The following is a 20,566-nucleotide window of genomic DNA, read 5'->3' as shown; positions in this document are numbered from 1 at the left end:
AAGTCCATTTACATTTAATATTTTATTCAAAATTAATGCTGACTAATTCTAATAATTTTGTTCATCGTTATTCTGTTATGTTGGATTGCTTTTTACCTTATCTTCTATTAGTCCTAGATGTTTTAGGTTTATTTTGTTTGACATGATGAATTCCTTCTTTGCTTTACTTTGTTCATCTATTCCTTCTGTGAAATTTATTTTTTTTCTGTGTGCTTATGATGGGGACTATATTTATTTCTCTGTATATAGTATTCCTTCTATAACACTAGCTCATGAACTACCCTAATTTGTACTTGTCTTGAAGTATCCTTACTTCACCAGTCTTAAAAGATAACTTTGCTGAATATAGCACTCTTGGTTGGCAGTTATTTAACTTAAGAACTTGAAATATTATATCATCCTTTCAGGACCTTAAGGTGGTGATAAGAACTCCTTTCTCTGTTTCTGCCACCATGTGTCAGTTGACATTCTTCTCTTACAACTTTTAATATTGCTTCTTCAGTTGTTACATTAGTATCTTGAGTATAGTATGTTAAAGAGATATTCTTCTCCAGTCATGATTATTAAAGGTCTAAATGCTAGTGGTGTAAAATTTATATTGTAACATCATTGAACAACTCCCTATGCCATTGGGATTTCTCCCATATAACTGTGTAGCCCATGGATTCTTAAGTATCTGGACCTTCTCCCATGCTCACTTTTCCCTCTAACTGGTGTTGGGGTGCAATATTTCATTGGCTTTTTTCTCAGCCACTGGCATTGTTTTCTTCTGATTCGCTAAATTTATCACTAATTCTTTCCACTATGTTTGTATTTGGTCCATTGACCTTTTCCTTTCCAACATTTCTACTTTTTTTAAAAAAAAAATTAAATATCAGTTTCTCAGGAACTGGAGGTATGGTTTGGAAATGGTACAGTTATGCGATATAAATGAGGCCTTAGGCATAATACCTCATTCAGAAAAACATAAATACTATTTTTATTTCTTCAACTATTTTACTGTTTGTCTCCTCTATTTCCTTCTTTATAGAATGTATGATTTTCTGAATGTTTTCTTTATCTCCCAAATTGAGTATTTTCATTTAATTTATTCTGTTTTAGCTCCTTGATCATGTTTACATAAATAACTTTAAAACATTCATCTGGGATTGTACTTTCTTTGGGAATCCTGAGTTTGGTAACAGAGTATTATGATTTTTTGAAAGTGGTTTAGGTTTTACTTTTCTATCTTTGTTCTATCTTGCACATCAGTTTGTTCAAATATCTTTTTTCATACATTTGGGAAAATGTTATATATACAGATAGAGACAGAAACAATATGAACATAGGTGAGTAAGGAGGTAGATAGGACCTAAGGGTATTGGGGATGGGGAATTAAAATACATTGTATGAAAAAATATTAAAAGCCAGTAAAAATAAAAAAAAAATAAGTAAGTACTTAGGCTGAGATAAGTGGAAACAAAGAAGAAAATGACGTTTAAATAAGAGAAAGTAGAGAAAAGTTATGTTAAATGTTAAAGATGGGGGTAGGGGGAGAAAGAATCAAAAAAAGGTAAGCAAAAGAAAAACAAAGATTTTCCAATAATAAAAAGCTAAAAAATAGAAAGTATGAGAATGGAAAGTAAAATAAAATCATATGTTTATTCAAAACCAACAACATAATGTGAAAATATTACTAAATGTTTGTTAAGGCAGGCAAAAAGGAAAAAGTAACTAAGAGTAAAAAGACATTACTGTCCTATGGCCAAGTGACAACAAAATAATATAAGCATATTAAGAAGGTTAATTGTGGTGGTTTGAATAAAAATGTCTCAATATAGACTCATAGAAAGTGGGACTGTTAATAGGTGTGAACTGGGTGAAGTATGTGCAGTCTTAGTGGTCTGGGGAGAGGATGGTGAAGTTTCAGATTCTCTAGCTAGGCCTAGTGTCAGCCCCTCTTCTTGCTTTCTGTTAATCCAGTTGTAAACTCTTGGGTACCCCTCTAGCACCATGTCTGCATGCATGCTGCCATTCTTCCTGCCACACAATGGACTATACCTTTGAACTGTAAACCAACGCCAGTTAAACATTTTCCTTTAGAACACTTGCTGTGGTCATAGTGTCTCTTCACAGAAATAGAAACCAAAACTGAGACAATAACAAATAAAAACATGAAAAATTTGAAAATGATGTAAAAATACTGCTCAAAAACTCATAAGAGAAGGGGTCATTTGAACTTGATGACTTCTGGTTTTCCTGTGGTTTGTGGTGTTACTGCATGTATATCAGAGTTGACTTCACCTTGGTAAGGTTTCTTCTTTGAGTTTCAAGGGTCTCTCCTAGTCACAATAAGCTTCATAATTTCTCACTGAGGACCTTCTCTCACCCTTGTCCTGACTCTCTTGATTATGGAGACAGTGGCTGGTGCTTAGCTGGATGGTATTTCCTAAATATGTTAAACCTGGGAGAAGTGATCACTGCACTGACGTTGGTGCAGAGTACCTGCTTTTGTACTTTCAAGGCCTCCTGGATATCAATCACTCTGTTGGATGCTGTGGGCTCTAAGCACACCTCTGGAACTTCAGATACCTCTAAAGTTCAATCCATAGACTGGCATCAGTCTTAAGTCAATCAAACTCTCAGGTTGTTCTATCTTGCTGAAATCTGTTTCGGATAACAAAGGGCTATTTGTAAAATAATATATGTATAGCTGATCTATGATACTTTAAGGACAGGAATCATAATTCATAATGGTAATAGTGATGGTGTTGCTTGGAAGAAAACCTCCTTCAGCTTTAGGGTAAACTCTGAAACATCATTGATGGCAAAAATCTTCAAGGATTTCCTGTATCTCTTGCTTATATTGTGAATCCAAATTTAAATGCCATGGCACTGAAGAATGTTTTCCAGTAATTCCTAATATATTTTGGCCAATAGTAAGGAAAAAAGAAAAGTAAAGCTTCTAAATTAGTCATAAATATTTCCCAGGTCAACCCAAGAAAAGAATTTCAACTACCAACTGTTTATCATATGTTACTACTTGTGGTGATTTCCCTTCAGCATTGCTCTCATTTCCCTTATGTAAGAGAAGTGTAAAAAGCTTCACTTTGCTCTCCATGACAAGTGTTCTCAATTCCCATGAGACACTTCGCACGTTTCCCTCCAAGGAACAACAGCAGCTGGTACTTCCTGTACAAGCTCATAGTTCCTGCAAGGAGGGAATAAAAGGTAAGATAGTTCTTGTAAGGAAGTTTGTCTTCTCCACGGTGGCATGTTTTATGACTTCTCTATCTAGAGAATTTCCTCAATGCAAATAAAGTATAAGTACAAGCAAAATGCAAATATATCATAAGTACTGATTTTCTGCTTACTTAAAAGAATATGTTTGAAAATATTTCAATTTTATTTTCAAGTCTAAGAGCATGAAAGTTTTCTCTTCATCTCTTTCCTTTTTTACACATAGACATGACATGGCAATGCACAACTGTGAGTGTGTACCTCGCATTTGTAATTCATTTTTTAAATAATCATTTTGAGGGATTATCATTATGGGGTGGGATCTAGAGTCCAGAAAAATCAAAATAGATTGACTGCCAAATGTAATAGCAGTAATATGACAAAGAGATTCAGCATCTATGAGAAAAGTAGTCCCAAGCCTCTGCCTACTTCAGGACAACTTGCTTTGGGTAGAGCTGAAAGTAAGGTCATTGGTGAAGGTAAAGATACACCTTCCCACCATGTGCTCTGGACTCAGCTGTGTAGACTCCTCATGAAAGAATGTATTGGAGGTTATGCTTCCCAGGAAGGAAAGTCTCTGTGTTTTCCACTGTAGGCAATGCCAACTTCTCTGTCCGAGAGCTCCTCTCCTAATACAAATAGTAGAGACTACAAAGTGTTCCTTCCGCCCAAGGGCAATCCCACCCTCTTTTTTCAGAGTCTAGTCAGAATCCTTACACATATTACCTGTCACCTGTGCCCTGTACTACTCTCTGCCTGACCTTGCTGCCTGACCTTACCTGCCCTTTGGGGTTGGAGGTGAGGTGGTGCAGAGTCAATAAACTCTGGAGAGCAGGTGAGAAACGCTCATCTGCACACTGCTGTAAGCTCCTTTAATACCCTCCACCTGTACCTCATTGGTCCCAAGAAAGCATTTTTTCCTAAACAGAAGTTCCCACTTGGCTGCCATTGTCTATGCCAGCAATCCTTGGTCTCTCAGGCAGTTCTCAATTATGCCCTCCTGCAGGAGATGCTTTTGTGGCTGTGTGACCCCAGCGTTTACATAAGGGTGACCCTGCACTTCTTGCCATACTTACCAAGTACAATGAGATGATTGTGGACTAAGACCTCACTTCGTAAACTATAGGTCACAATTTTGTATACAGTGTTATGTCATTATGTATGTGGGTCATAAAATATTCAAACCAAGAAATTTCTTATGAACAAAACAAAAATTAAATGTGTTATGATTCTGAGTTCTTTCTCCCCAAACTCCATTTTTTTACATGATTTTCTTGCAGCCTAGGCTGTGAACACACAGTATGCATATTCCACAGTGAGTATGCCTTCAGGCTTTAGAAAGCCAATTAGCATGGCCTGAAACACCTCAGATCAGAATTTAGACTGTGATATGCTATGAATTTCCATGTATCTGCTTTGCATACACTTTGTTGTTTTTATAGAAAAAAATGATTAATTACAAAAATTAACATTTTCTTAATGTCATACCTTGGAAATTACCAAATTAGAATATAATTGGATTGCATTATTTGTTTTAAAATTTGTTGTTTTAAATGATAGCTTGAATTTCATAAACCAAAACATTGTTAAATTAATTTGGATTGAAATTAAGGAAGGATTTCAGATAATTTTGCAGTGATCCTAAAGAGTTCTGTATTTATGCAAAGTATCATTTTTAGCATTGATTATTATAAAATCCAAGCCTGGATCTGCTCTATAAACATTAAAGATGATCTTTGACCTAAAGTACTAAGTATTCAGCCAGAGTTTAATTTTGTATGTAAAAACAAACAATCTCACCCATCCCATTTGTATAAAATTTTCTTTGACCTTTAATAGCAAAGACTTTTATGATAAATTTCTTTGTGATTTATTATGAGTGGATGTTTGATTTATATGCCTATTTCATACTCCTGTTTCTTGGACTTGTATAAAAAATGTCTTAAGTAAAAAGAAATCATGAGTCAAAAACTTAAAAAAAATTGACTAGGGTATATGTATAAAATGAAAAACCTTTTTTAATACTGCATTCCAATGCAAATTTCATTTTCATTTTTTCTATTCGTCTCTCACACAGTACATTCTGAGCACAGTTTTCTCCCCCAACTCTTCTCATTCCTCCCTGCCTCTTGCCCTCACCCTTAGATCCACTCCTCCTCCATTTTTCTTCAAAATGTGAGCAGGTTTCTCGGGGCTATCACCAAACATGACATAACAAGTTACCATAAGACTAGGCACAAACATTCATTTCAAGGCTGGGCTTGGCAACCCAGTAGAAAAATAGGGTCCCAAGAGCAGGCAAAACAGTCAGAAATACACCCTACTTCCACTGTTAGGAATCCCAAAAGAACACCAACTTATACAACCATAAAAGATATGGAGAGGACCTAGGGCAGACCCATGCAGGCTCTGTGCCTGACACTTCAGTCTCTGTAAACCCCTATGAGTCCTGTTTTAGTTGACTCGGTGGGCTGGAGCTGTTTTCATTAACAATAAATATTTTCAATCTGGATGCTGAAATACATTGCAAGTTATTGGTTTCTTCTGGAAATCTGGAGAGAGATTGAGAATCCATAAAAGACCGAGATCTTGAAATCTTACAAATGCCTTGACTTAGTCTTGGATGTGGTTATAAAGAGCAAAAATAAAAATCCGATGGGATCAGTTTTCTACACAAATTCTTTGTTATAAGTACAGTGTTACTAGTCTCTTTACACTTCTCCAACGTAGTCAACTCAAATGAGAATAGACCAAAACTGTGAACTATCTTTCACTCCTACAATTTTTTCTTCCTTGAAAGCATAGTTGTTCATACTCCAAAAGCTTTCAGATATGCAATTCACTATTATTTATTGGAAGATCACTGACCAAGACACTAAGAGGTTCATTCATATTCTCAGATTTATTCTAGATAACAGGATTTTTGAAGTGATACCAATTCTATTAATAACCATCATTCCTTTGATACTTACTATGTCTCAGAAAATATTCTTAGGTGTCTACATATTATCAAGTAAGGTGGGAGTCTTTCTTTGTGTTATTATTCATAGAATAACTCTAAAAAATGAATTCAGTAGGAAGCTTAGGAACAATTTTAGTAAGAGTTTGAGAGAAAGCAGTATAGGAAGTAAGCTGTAACTCTTGGATGCCATGAATAAGATTGTGTATTAGTTACGATTTCCATTACTATGAAAAGATACCATGACCAAGGCAGCTCTTATAGAGGACAACATTTAAATTGGGCTGGCTTATAGGTTTAGAGGTTCAATCCATTATCATCATAATGGGAAGCATGCCAGTGACCAGGCAGACATGGCCCTGGAAGAACTGAGAATTCTATGTCTTGTACAGAAGGCATCCAGAAGACTGTCCCAGACAGCTAGGAGGAAGGTCTTATTTTCCTCCCCAACAATGAAACACCTCTCCCAACAAGGCCACATCCACTCCAACAAAAGCCACACCTCCTAATAGTGCTACTCTTTGGGCGAAGCATATTAAAAGCACCACAGAGAGACATGGAAAGGAGGAAGGTTTGAGTTAGACCAGCACGTTCAACAAAATAGGGCAGCAAGGAACAACATGGAATAAATTAGTTACATGGTAGAAGTTAAGTTGTAAATTCAGTGAAAGTGTAAGAAAGCCCAAAGGGGGAGGGAAAAAAAAGCTTAAGATTTTGTTGATATACGAAAGCAAGATACAGAGAGAAAGAGAATGAATAAGTAACACTTTCAAAGCTAAAATCACATGCTCTTCTGTGTTAGGAACAAGAGACACATGCAAACCTAGCAGAGCTGCATTGTTGTGTACTCCCAGCAATTTGATGAGAGTGGATTCTGAGAAAATAACTAGCTGCCTTGTTCTAAAGAACATTAGACCACTATGCTACACTGATTCCATTATTAAGATCATCCCTTTCCTGAAAAACTAAGAAACTCAAGATGATAATTTGAAGTATATTGTGAAATCAAGAGATTATTAATATAGGAATTTTATTTCATTTTACTCCAAATTCTGATTGTTTTACCTATTTGCTTATAATCTCAACTTTGCTGATGGAAGTGGAGAGAAACACAGGCAAATCAGTCATTTACCTTCCTTGAGCCATGAATTTCATTATAGAACAGAGCCACCATCTTTGCTGCCCGTACACAAAACTTACGGTGCATGGGATTCTCATTCATGGTTTTAAGAGTATTTCCATTAAACATTCTGCCTGTCACCAGCTATTATCCTTTGATTTGTAAATGAAATTATACTCAGAGCTATTCATACAAGTTTTATGCAAATAATAGCATCATTCAAAGGTAGTGAAAAAGGAGCTTTGCAACACACAAAGTAGAGCTGGAAAGTGATACCCCCTTGCTTTGGCACTCATTTTTTTTTCTGACCCAGATCAACTCTATCATTTCTGTCTTCAGCTTTTCTGCTTTGCTGCTTTTCCCAATTTCTCTTCTCCATGCCTCTTCAGTACCTCCAGAATAACAGAACCCACAATTAGCAGGCACTACCCATGGCTACAATCAACTTCATTTTTCAGACAATCTTGAATTATACAGTGTTTCCTAGACATGACCTCATCCTTACTGTAACCCAAAGACTCTGACAGGCAGGTAGCAAATCTATTGAAATCATGTCAGAGAATAGGAAAAACAAGATAATTTAATGTAGAGTTTTGACTAGGTGTAAAATTACTTCATTACTTCTCTCCTTGTTGCTTAGACCAAATTACCGAATGTCATTAAAGGGAGAAAGAATGCATTTTTAGTTTATAGTTTGAGTATGCAGCCTATTAGGGTGGACAGTCTCATTGACAGCAGTGATTTCTATCTATTGAGACTGTTCACATCCAGGTGTACCATGAAGCAAAGAAAGAGGAATGAAAGGGACTGCACATTCTTCCCCTCCCCTGCTTTTTAAAATTCAACTAAGCACCCCAGTTTATAGGATGAGTTCACCTGTACTCATGGATGGTATTTTCCCTTCAGTTAATTTTCCCTGATAAATGCCATTACAGAGAAATCCAAAGGTGTTTGTTACTAGTGACCCAGTTATTTATAATTTAATCATATTGACAGTGAAGATTCATAGTCAGTTATTCACTACTGAAATACAAAAAGTACTCTAAGGTTTGGGAGGGATAGTTACTTCATAGAGCAGCTCCCAATTCTTGGTACCAAGGGAAAAGTAAGTACAGATTACATTTACTACATTTCAGGAGCTTAGTGGAGGAAACCCAGGAACTGAAATTCAGACCTCTGAAGGATTGAAAATTGTATGTCTCCTTCTGGTGTCTGTGAGTACAGAGGAAGAATCCTCTGGGTCTGGGTCTAGCTATGTTAATCAGCTATGTGGATTAGCTATGTACACACACACACACACACACACACACACACACACACACATACACACACACATACACAGTTAGTTTGTTAACTAAGCATAAAACCAAAGCAACTCTAATATAGGACAACATTTAATTGGGGATAACTTACAGGTTCAGTTGCACACACACATACACACACATATATACATAACACACACACACACACACACACACACACACACACACATATATATATATATATATATATATATATATATATATAATTGTATATATATAATTGGTTAGTTAGTATGATACAGCTGGTCAGTAGTGCTCTGGAATGAATTCAGTTATATCATGCCTTTTAAAGGAATATATAGCACATTTCCTAAGAATTGTGCGGTATTCACCAGAGAAGACTGCTTAGACATGGGTTTAAGCTAATAGAAAGATTTTATTAGCGGGCCCACAACTACAATGGATGTTTGAGATTACAGTGTAGCAGTGAGCCCTTTTCAGGGTGAGCTTTTAAACACAAAAAGCATGTTCTGGGTTAATATATTTTAGTTATCAAGAATAGTTAGTGTCTTAGAGTTTACATTGCTGCGAAGAGACACCATGAGCAAAGCAACTCTGATAGAGGGCAACATTTAATTGGGGCTATCTTACAGGTTAGAGGTTTGGTCCATTATCATCAAGAAAGGAATCATGGCAGCATCCAGACAGTCATGGCGCTGGAGGAGCTGAGAGTTCTACATCTTCTTCTGAAGTCAAACAGAAAACAGAAACCTTCAGGCAGCTAGGAGGAGGGTCTCAAAGCCCATCACCACAATGACACACTTCCTCCATCAAGGACACACCTACTCCAACAAGGATATGCCTAATGGTGCCACTTCCTGGGCCAAGCATATTCAAACTATCACAGTTAGCTAGAAGCAGAACTATAGAAGCTAAAAAGCAAGGTTAATACATTTTGAAACTTTCCCAGAACTATATGAACTCTGTTGAATTAGAATGTTGTTTTAGTTTTGACTAGTGTCATTGTCTATGTACTAAGTTTTACAGCCTGAACAATATTTCCATCATGGAGTCACTTGTGCTAAGCTCTAGGGCCTTGTTACACTAAGGTCCAGTGAGTGCAATCAATACATTTGCACATTGTGTTTGTTAGAATATTTTAATTTGCCAACCTGATTCAAAACTGTCTTGTGTGGATGAGGAGGTATTGAATTAGAATAAATCAGAAGTTCAGACTGTGAAGGAGGATGAACTAAAAGTACAGCTCTCAGGTGGTTCATGAACAATATTAGTGGAATCAGATATTCCTTCACTTAAAAACTTATTCATTTATGAGATAATGATGGTATACCTATGTAGAAATGCTTTTAGATGATGGCATCTCCGAATTGTATACAATTACTATATTTATTCAGTTAATATTCTAAAATGGGAGAAAGAAATGTGTAATATAAGTATGTTAGAGAATATAAAATATTAAACAGAGACAGGAAATGAGAAATGACAAAATGTTTGGATGTTGGCATAGTTTTTCCTCAAAAGTCACTATGGAGGAAGTAGTATAGGCATAAGGTGTTGAGACCCGAGCTGCCCCATGCTTGTTGGCCAAAATATCTCGGACCGTTCTGTCAATGTTGGAACCCGCAATGCCAAAAGCCTTGGGGGCTAAACTGTTAGAGCCCACACTGTTGCAGGCTGCTCTGGTCTGTGGGTTAAGGTTCAGCAAGAGAGAGCGTGAGGATGAAGACCAGACAGAGTGTGATTCTATCCCGTTTATTCTTCAGTCTCTCTTCCTAGTCCAAGCCCCAAGTCTTGAGTTCCTAGTCCCTAGTCCCTAGTTCCTAGTCCCTAGTGCCTGCAAGTTCCAAGTTACTTCTTCCAAGTGCTAAGTGCCTAATGGCTAATTCCAAGTTCTTCCTCCAAGTGCCTAATACCTAATAATAATAATTTCTTCTGTCTGCCTCTCACCTTTTATATGTCTCACTTCTAAGCCATGCCTTTAGGTCACACCTTTAAGCCATGCCCTTAGGTCTTGTCTCTAAGTCACGCCCTTAATCACACACCTTTAAGTCTCACACACCCAAGGAAAGATCCTGGGTATCTAAAACAAGATGTTATCAGAGTGTGCTAAGCTGTTGTAGGCTATTGTAATCAAGTCTCTTGTCAGGGTATATGGCTCAAGATGGCTGCAAGGATGATAGCTGCCTTCTGTCGGCTCCCCACAATAAGGAAATGAAGGAAGCAAAATATCATGGCATGTACATAGTATGGCAACATAAATTGTACAGGGTACTATGAATGGAGACCCTGAAGTGGAGAAGGACAAGTGAACACTCAGTGTGGTAGAAGGAGCATGAGCAGTGGGAAAATTCACCAGAAATAAAAGATATAGAACAATCTCTGTCCCAGAAGTGCCACATAAAATTATCCCAGCTACAGAGCCACATAGATAGAGATCTAGCCTCCTTCTAATTGACACTGTGTGTGAAACAGTGGCAATGGAGGGTAACCATACATCATACATCACACATGTCTCTTCATGAAGAAGTTTTAAGAGAAGGAACTTTATTTTCTAAACTTTTCTTATCCAAGGTAAACAGCTAGGATCCAGATGTCCAAATTCAAAGTCCAGTGAATCTGAAATGGACAGTTTATAAGAAACTCTCCTCTTGGGTCATAAACAAACAAAATTTTTAATTTGCCACTGTGGTATAACCTGGTCTATTATGAATGTTTAATGCTCATATTTTAGTTATGCATTTATATAGTGTTTCTGTGTACTGGTTTTTACTAACAAGAACACAGAAGAAGTAAAAGGAAACCTGGCCCCTTGAACTTGCGTTACCTGAGTGACACATTGGAAAGATGGTATATTGGAAAGATATTGGAAAGAAATGTTCTTCAAATGGTTGGGCATATGTTTAACCCAAAAAAGGAGGAAGAGGAAGAGGAGAAAGTCTCAGGTCATTTCACTGATGGCTGTCTCTTCTGCTCTCTCATGTAATGCTAGACAAGGGGAAACTCAGACTTTCCTTTAGAACACATTCACTTAAAGAAATGTGGCACACACTACTTGCTTCTCATAAAACAGTGTCAGATAGCACAATGCATCAGTGAAAGTTATCAAAAAATACCGAATGAAGGAGAGCAAGAGGGGAAAGCACACTGCCCCTCTATCCTTTCCATCTCACAGGTAGATGTCTGCTCATGTATGCTTTTGTCAGTCTCCCAATATCTGTTGCACTTATTTGCCTAACCACTAACATCTGTGTTCTCTTTTGTCACATATAGCAGAGGAAAAAGGAAATTAGGATATAAAAAATCCTAAGGATGATTTTTTAAAGACATCAAAATCCAGTTGAAAGCAACTGAAAAATGAGTAAACTACATTGTATTCTTATATGCCACTTTCAGTGTTTTTCTATTTATGTACCTATTTATCTATTATTTGTTTGTTTATTTATTTATGATATTTTTTTCTTTCCCAAAATATAGCACAGGTTCGTTTTTAATTCCCAGCCCTTCTGCTTCAGCCACCTGTCTGGGTTATAGGTGTGTGTCACCATGTCTGATCCATCTGTCAATATTCTGAGAAATTACCTACCTCGATTCCATCATATTTCTCTTAATACTAAAATGCTTTTTGGTCTCAGTTACAGTTCTGTTTCTGTTAAAAATGCACTATGACCAAGGCTACTTATAAAAGAAAGCATTTAATTGGGGGGGGGGGGCTGCTTGCAGTTTTGGAGGGTTAAACCATGACCATCATGGCAGAGACCACGGCAGCAGGCAGGCAGGCATAGTGCTATGTCAGTAGTTAAGAGCCTTATCCACAAGCAGGAAGCACATAGCAGGACAGACAGCCTGTGCCTGTCCTGAGCTTTTGAAACCACAAAATCTACTCCCCAGTGACACAACTGCTCCAAAGAGGCCACACCTCCTAATCTTTCCTAAATAGTTCACCAAGAGGAAACCAAGCATTCAAATATATGAGCTTATGGGGGCTATTCTCATTCAAACCACCACAGTTTCCTTGAGAATCAAGCTCTTACTTTATTTATTCTGGTGCTCTGTATATTATAGTAAGTGAATACTGGAGTCTGCTAAGGGGGGTAGGGTGGGGTAATTTATTTCCTGAGGAGATATATCGCTGAAAAATCAGGAACTAGACAAGGCTGCCCACTCTCTCCCTACCTATTTAATATAGTACTTGAAGTTCTAACTAGAGAAATTAAACAACAAAAGGAGGTCAAAGATAAAAATTGGAAAGGAGGATGTCAAAATATCATCATTTGCAAACGACATGATAGTATACTTAAGTGACCCCAAAACTTCCAGTAGAAAATTTCTAAACCTGATAAACAACTTCAGCAAAGTGGCTGGATATAAAAATTAACTCAAACAAATCAGTAGTCTTTCTCTACTCCAAGGAAAAACAGGGTGAGGAAGAAATTGTGAAAATGACACCCTTCACAATCATCACAAACAATATAAAATATCTTAGTGTGACTCTAACCAAGCAAGCGACAGATCTGTATGACAAGAACTTCAAGTCTCTGAAGAAAGAAATCTAAGAATACCTCAGAAGATGGAAAGATCTCTCATGCTCATGGAGTAGCAGGATTAATATAGTAAAAATGACCATCTTGCTGAAAGCAATCTGCAGATTCAATGCAGTCTCCACCAAAATTCCAACTCAATTCTTCATAGAGATAGAAAGCAATTCTCAGATTCATTTGGAATATCAAAAAATCTAGGATAGTGTTTCTATTCTCAACAATAAAAGAACTTCTGGGGGAATAACCATCCCTGAACTCAAACTGTACTACAGAGTAATAGTGATAAAAACTGCATGGTATTGGTACAGAGACAGGCAGGTAGAACAATGGAATAGAATTTAAGATCCAGAAATAAACCCACATACCTATGGTCACTTGATCTTTGACAAAGGAGCTAAAACTATCCAGTGGAAAAAAAGACAGCATTTTCCACAAATGGTGCTGGTACAACTGGAGTTCAGTACATAGAAGAATGCAAATTGATCTATTCCAATCTCCCTGTACAAAGCTCAAGTCCAAGTGGGATCAAGGACCTCCACATAAAACCAGATACATTGAATCTAGTAGAAGAGAAGTGGGGAAAAGCCATGAAAACATGGGCACAAGGGAAAATTTCCTGAACAGAATACCCATGGCTTATGCACTAATTCGACAAATGAAACCTCATAAAATTGCAAAGCTTCTGTAAGGCTAAGGACACTGTCAATAGGACAAAATGGCAACACACAGATTGGGAAAAAATCTTTTCCAATCCTACATCTGATAGAGGGCTATTATCCAATATATACACAAATAACTCTAGAAGTTAGACTCCAGAGAACCAAATAATCTTATTAAAAAAAAAATAAGGAACAGAGCTAAACAGAGAATTCTCAACTGAGGAAACTTGAATGACTGAGAAGCACCTAAAGAAGTATTCAACATTTTTAGTCATCAGGGAAATGCAAATCAAAATGACCCTGAGATTGCACCTCTCACCAGTCAGAATGGCTAGGATAAAACAAACAAACAAACAAACACCCCCAAAACCAAACCAAAACAAAACAAAACTATAGGTGACGGTAGATACTGGCGAGGATGTGGAGAAAAGAGGAACATCCCTCCATTTCTGGTGTTATTGGAAGCTGGTACAACCACTCTGAAAATCAGTCTGGGGTTCCTCAGAAAATTGGACATAGTACTACCTGATGACCCAGCTATACCACCCCTGGGCATATACTCAGAAGATGCTCCAACATGTAATAATGACACATGCTCCACTGTATTCATAGCAGCCATCTTTATAATAGCCAGAAGCTAGAAACAACCCAGATGTCCCTCAACAGAAGAATGGATACAGAGAATGTGGTATATTTATACAATGGAATACTACTCAGCTTTATTAAAACAATGACTTCATGAAATTTGCAGGCAAATAGATGGAACTAGAAAATATCATCCTGAGTGAGGTAATCCAGTCACAAGAGAACAGACATGACATGCACTCACTGTTAAGTGGATATTAGCTCAAAAACTGGGAGTACCCATACTCGAATTCACAGACCATATGAATCTCAAGAAGGAAGACCAAAGTGTGAATGCTTCAGTGCTTCTTAGAAGGGGAAAATGGGGAGATAATATGGAGCAGAGACTGAAGGAAAGGCCATCCAGAGACTGCCCCACCTGGGGATCCATCCCATATAGTCACCAAACCCAGACACTATTGTGGATGCCAGGAAATGCTTGATGACAGGACCCTGATATAGCTGTTTCCTGAGAGGATCTGCCAGAGCCTGACAAATACAGAGGTAGATGATTGCAGCTATCCATTGGACTTAGCATGGGGTCCTGATGGAGGAGTTGGAGAAGGGACTGAAGGAGCAGAGGGGGTTGGCAGCCCTGTGGGGGGAGTAACAGTGTCAACCAGCCAGACTCCTGGAACTCCCGGTGACTGGACCACCAACCAAAGAGTACACATGGAGGGACCCATGGCTCTGGCCTTGTATGTGGCAGAGGATTGCCTTGTTGAAAATTACTGGGAGGAGTGGCCTTTGGGCCTGTGAGGGTTAGATGTCCCAGTGGAGGGGAATGCCAAAGCCAGGAAGCAGGAATGGGTGGGTGGGTGGGGGAAAACCCTCATAGAAGCAGGGGGAGAGGAGATGGCATAGGGGGTTTCCAGAAGGAAAAGTAGAAAGGAAATAACATTTGAAATGTAAATTAAAAAAATATCCAATAAAAGAAAAAAAGTAAAGTGAATTTTTGCTTAAATGCAAAAGATATTATTCCATACACAGGAACAGCTAACGTCAGCTATGTGAGTTTTTAAAATATGTCACCTTGTATATATAACCTGAATTTTAGATATCCTTTCATTCATATTCCCTGCTATTTTTTATTTATTTATGATTATTATATAAATTTCTCTTATCTATTTTTATTTCAATAGTTATTTATCATCTTAGTGTGTGATAGCCATATTCCCAAAATCATAAATGATTTTTCCATAACAGTCATGTCTTAAAGTATACTTCCTTTGTCCATTTTATTTATTTAAATAAATGTTATATTTAAATAATCCTACAACAACTACAAAAAGAAAATGTATTTAAAAAGCGGTTTAAAAAGTTTCTTTTATCACTTAGTGTATGAAATAGAAGAGATTTTCAGAAATATCTAGAAATTTACATTATATGGTATATGTGGATAAATGTATGTAATTGATGATATTGTTATAATTTGTGTCCATTTTCTTCATATCCTGGCTGGTCAGCTGTCAGAAATAGATTGCTCCTATAGAAATCTCATTTTATCTTTTGATTTCTCTATCATTTAATATTGAAGGCCAATACATGCTGAAACCCGTAAATATTTTTTACTAATTTTCTGTAAGATAAGCTGGGCCAGAGTGTAAAGAAAATAACGTCCAGTATGTTATGATTAATATGTGCAGGAGGTGTCATGTGAAAACAACTGGAGTGCTGTTAATATGACTTTAGCAGAGCACGCAGCCTCTAAATAGTAACATAAATTACATCCAATGTTCAGGCTGGTGTTGCTTGATGCTATTACTAGAGACAATATAAATTTTACACTCGAAGTCAGTTAGCTAGAGCCTTCAATAAAGATCAAGCTCCCTCACGCTGTTCCTCCCACAACAAAACTAATTAGGACATTGCGCCAGCGACAGCTAGAATCCCCTGGCTGTTGTGCGATCTGCTGGGATTTAGCTCTCTTTTGCCCCATTAGCTTTTTCTTACTCAAAGAGAAAAGCCTGGATTTGCTATTCTTTGACACTTTTACAGATGAAACATGAGTAGCATTCCATATATGAATGCACACTGTTCCTGCAACAGCAGCTTCACAGATTCTTACTAAAGAATGAAAAGATGGTGAACAACTAACCAAAAAGACAGAGCTGTTTAAATCCAAACATTATGGTATTTTTTTCCTTTGGAATGTACTTTGGGAGGTAAACAATTAGAAAAGTGATTGGTTTAAAGAATTTGAAAGATGATTATACACACCATGCAATGTCTTTTACTCTCTCCATTGTCAGAAGAATGTTCAGATTTCTTTATCTGAGGATTGGTTCCCAAACTTAATGGCAGCAGCATTTTATGGAGTTAGTGGCTTCATTTTCCTCACTGAAATGTTGATATTGTAATTTTTCTTTCTCTTTATTAATCTTTTGCTATAAGAATACATACCTGTATTTTTCTCCCATAAAATGTAATTTAGCAGTCCAACACACAGAAAAATACTGTGGATTTATGAAACAGATACCCAAATGTTCCAATAAAAATGCCTTTAATGTAATAATTAAAAAGAATGTAAAATTTAGAAATATGAATTAGCTTCTACAAAGATCATATATAAGCACAAATGAAGACTAGATTTGCTTAATATTTTGGCATTTATTCATTATCAAAATTCTCAGCAGAGAGAAAAAAGCAACACATAACTGTCTCATTTCATTTTAATCTGAGAAAACAAAATGACAAATCTTCGACTAGATGTTAAAAATAGTATATACTTACCTGCTTTTAACTGAGAATGTATGTCTGTCCCTAACAATAATACGTTTGCAACTAATCCATTTCTTCAAATATATGTTTTAAATTTCCATCTTTCCAAGATGTTTTATTCTTTTTCTTTAAAGTTTTCATTAGTATACAAACTAAGAATCCTAATTTTAATATTTTATACATAGACATCATTGTATATTGCAAAGATTCTTTCTCCCATTGCTCACCACAACACTTGCCTTATCTCTCCATTTCTGTTCTTTCTAATAAGTGGACTCCTCATTTAATATCTTCTTTCTATGAGAAAAAAATGAACATTTGCCTTTGTGTTTCTAAATTATTTAGATCAGCATGATTTTTGTTTACATGCATGTTCCTAAACATAATGTAATGATTTCATCTTTTTACAATGAACAAAATTCAATGTCATACATAGAGACAAATATACCATATATTCTCTAAGTTTCTGTTGGTAGTCATCTAGGTCGGGTGCCTATCCTAGTCACTGAGCATAATTTAGCAGCAAACCTGGATGTGTGAGCATCTTTGTGGGATGTTGTCTTTTATCCCTTTGGGTTTATAACTAGCCGTAATAGAGCTGAATCATACAATAGACCTATTTTCAGCTGTTGAGGGACTACCATAGTAGTTTCCATAATGGCTGCACTAGTTTCCAGTACCACCAGCAGTGTCCTACAGTTCCTTCTTCCTGTATCTTCTAATATCTCTTGTCATTTGTTTTTATACAAATTAAGTTTTATTTTCCTGTAGCTTCTAAAACACCATCTTCCTTTTACAAGTTTGAACTAGTTTCTGGTATTCATTCTTAACACTGTTAACATGATGAAATATCACAAGAGTTTTTTTTTTTTTTTTAACATTTTAGCTGAAATCACTTCCCCTCTTATATTACCCTATCAATCATACCTAAATTCCTAATTTCTGTCAATAAAGTTTGTCTTCATTTCTCTGGTTGCATGCTTACAGACTAGATGCATTATTGGGCACCAAATGGTGACTACATTTGCCCATTTAATTCAAATTCTGTATTTATTTTCTCTTGTGAAGACCTATTTTCATAAAATGTCACATAGACTTGCGATTCAGTGATAAGAAGATGACACATTATATGCGGCTTTATCTATGCACAAATCGAATGACGGATGCATCATGACCAATCACTGACAGACTTTTAAAAACTTGGGATTTGTCATGATCATGAAGCACATTGGTTACTGATATGGTTTGAGGATGGAATATTCAGCAGTCTGAAGTACTTTATCTATGTCGAGTTTGAGCAAAGTGTTAGTAGAAATCATGACACTCTTTGCAGACCTGTGCTATTTAACCAAACTGTGGTGACTGGTAGTATATTTATCAAGCTGAAAAAAAGTGAGGAATGTTTGCCTTTAGTTTACTATTAAAAATACACAAGATTTGAAATAATACATACCAGCTTTCTTTTCATAATAATCTCAACTGGAATATATACATGTAAAACAAATAGATAATTGACGGTATAGATGCTGAGAAATTGCTGACATATGGAAATGAGTTAATATTATCAGTTACATCATCTTTAAATTATAAACCAGCAAACCTAAATCTCAGTCAAGAGATTATTAGTCAAACATATGTACTCTGTGATTTCTGGAATTCTTTACCTTAACACACAGAAGTTTATCAGTGAAATATTCTCATGAAGTTAAAGTTTCTACCATGCTCTTAAGCCCAGAGTTTGAAAGTTTCCATGAGTCAATAATCATTAAGAATTTACTGAGCAGTACTAAATGTGACATGTTTTTATTTGTGAGATATATATGCTTCTCACCAAATGTTAATTAATTTACATCTCAACAATAATGCTGCAAAGTAAGCATTAGAAACTGCCCAGTCCTTCCATGGCTCTGGAGCTGAACTTGGCTGGAGTGGCAAGGAAATGAGAGAAAAAAAAAAAAAAAGACAGGTACACAGAGGTAGAAAAGGTGGAATCAGAAGGACTGGTCTCTCTGAAGGAGAAGGCTCGGCCTTCCAGAAGATCAGTGTGTTTGTTGTATTGTACACAATTGAACAGAGAGTCAGGGTTACTGCATTTAGCTGAAGAAGGAGACAGATTTAGCAGATCTCAACAGGAGAAGTCTTTGTGGGGAGGTAGTCTTTAGGACCCAAATATTCATATTTGTGTGGAGGGAGTATTTCTGCACACAGTATAAGCATCCACACATAAGGCAGAAAAGGCTGTGTTATCTTTCAGAGCCTTTCCAGAGTCCAGGAGGAAGCTTTGCCATTTTTTCATCTATCTGAGTCCCTTGACATGGTTAGTTCATGTTAAAAACATACATTTGCCTGAGAGTTTATTCTCTCAGAGCTTCCTACACTCCCAGCAAAGAATAATCTATAATTACAGATAAAGAAATAAACGTTCAGGCTGGCCTCGAACTCGTGATCCTCCTGCCTCTGCCTCCTTCAACAACTCCTACCTGTGTGTGCCACCAACCAGAGCTCCCAGGGTCTAAATCACCAGCCTGGGAGCACACAGAGAGGGGTCCATGGCTCCAGCTGTATATGTAGGGGAGGATGGCCTTGTTGGGCATAGGTGGAAGAGGAGGTCCTTGGTCCAGTGAAGGCTAGATGCTCCAGTGTGGGACAATTCGAGGGCAGGGAGGTAGGAGTGGGTGGGTATGTGGGGGCCACACCCTCATAGAAGCAGGGGAAGGGGAAATGGTATAAGAGGTGTCTGAGAGGGGGAAATGTGGAAAGGGGATAAAATCTGAAATGTAAATAAATAAAATATCCAATTTAAAAAAAGATTTTAAAAAAAGAAATAAAAGTTCAGATTCATTCAGTAACTTCTCATGATTACACATTTGTGCCTTTAACTTAGAGATTTCCCCTCTTAGCTGAAGGGAATGTCATTACCAGTCTTTCTAGATTAGCTAACCCTTCTTTGAAATGAAGGCAGACAAAGTATCTGGATTAAAACCAGTTCTCAGTGGGTTATGGTTAAATTCAAGAAGTTCATAGCCACCTAAAAGTACACAGAAATCTAAGAAAGAATTTCTTCTTTCAGGTACTCTTTGTGGACCATTGAGCATAAAATTTATCATTTATCATATGTGGTTCTTTTTTTTTTCCTCCATTCCCACATTCTTTCAGTTCTTTTAAATATAATGAGGGATTAGCAGTTTTTCGGAGCTCTCATGTGAGCAATGAGCAGATTGGGTATTTGCTAAAACACCAAGGCTTCTCATTTACAGTAGTTTGTCTTTCCATGTGTTTGAAACCATTGCTCATCATTTTATAGCTGATTAGCCTATTTTTAAAAGAACCTTAGTTACAATTGTAATATATTTTGAAATGTAACATATCCTGAAGAAATGAAGATCAAAGACATAACTCGTTGTAATTTTCCCATATGACATTGCCTTCCAATTTTCTGGGAA

The sequence above is a fragment of the Arvicanthis niloticus genome, chromosome 5 (assembly GCF_011762505.2).
Source record: "Arvicanthis niloticus isolate mArvNil1 chromosome 5, mArvNil1.pat.X, whole genome shotgun sequence".
NCBI lineage: Eukaryota > Metazoa > Chordata > Mammalia > Rodentia > Muridae > Arvicanthis > Arvicanthis niloticus.
The sequence above is the reverse complement of the archived record's forward strand: the minus strand, read 5'-3'. Positions refer to the sequence as shown.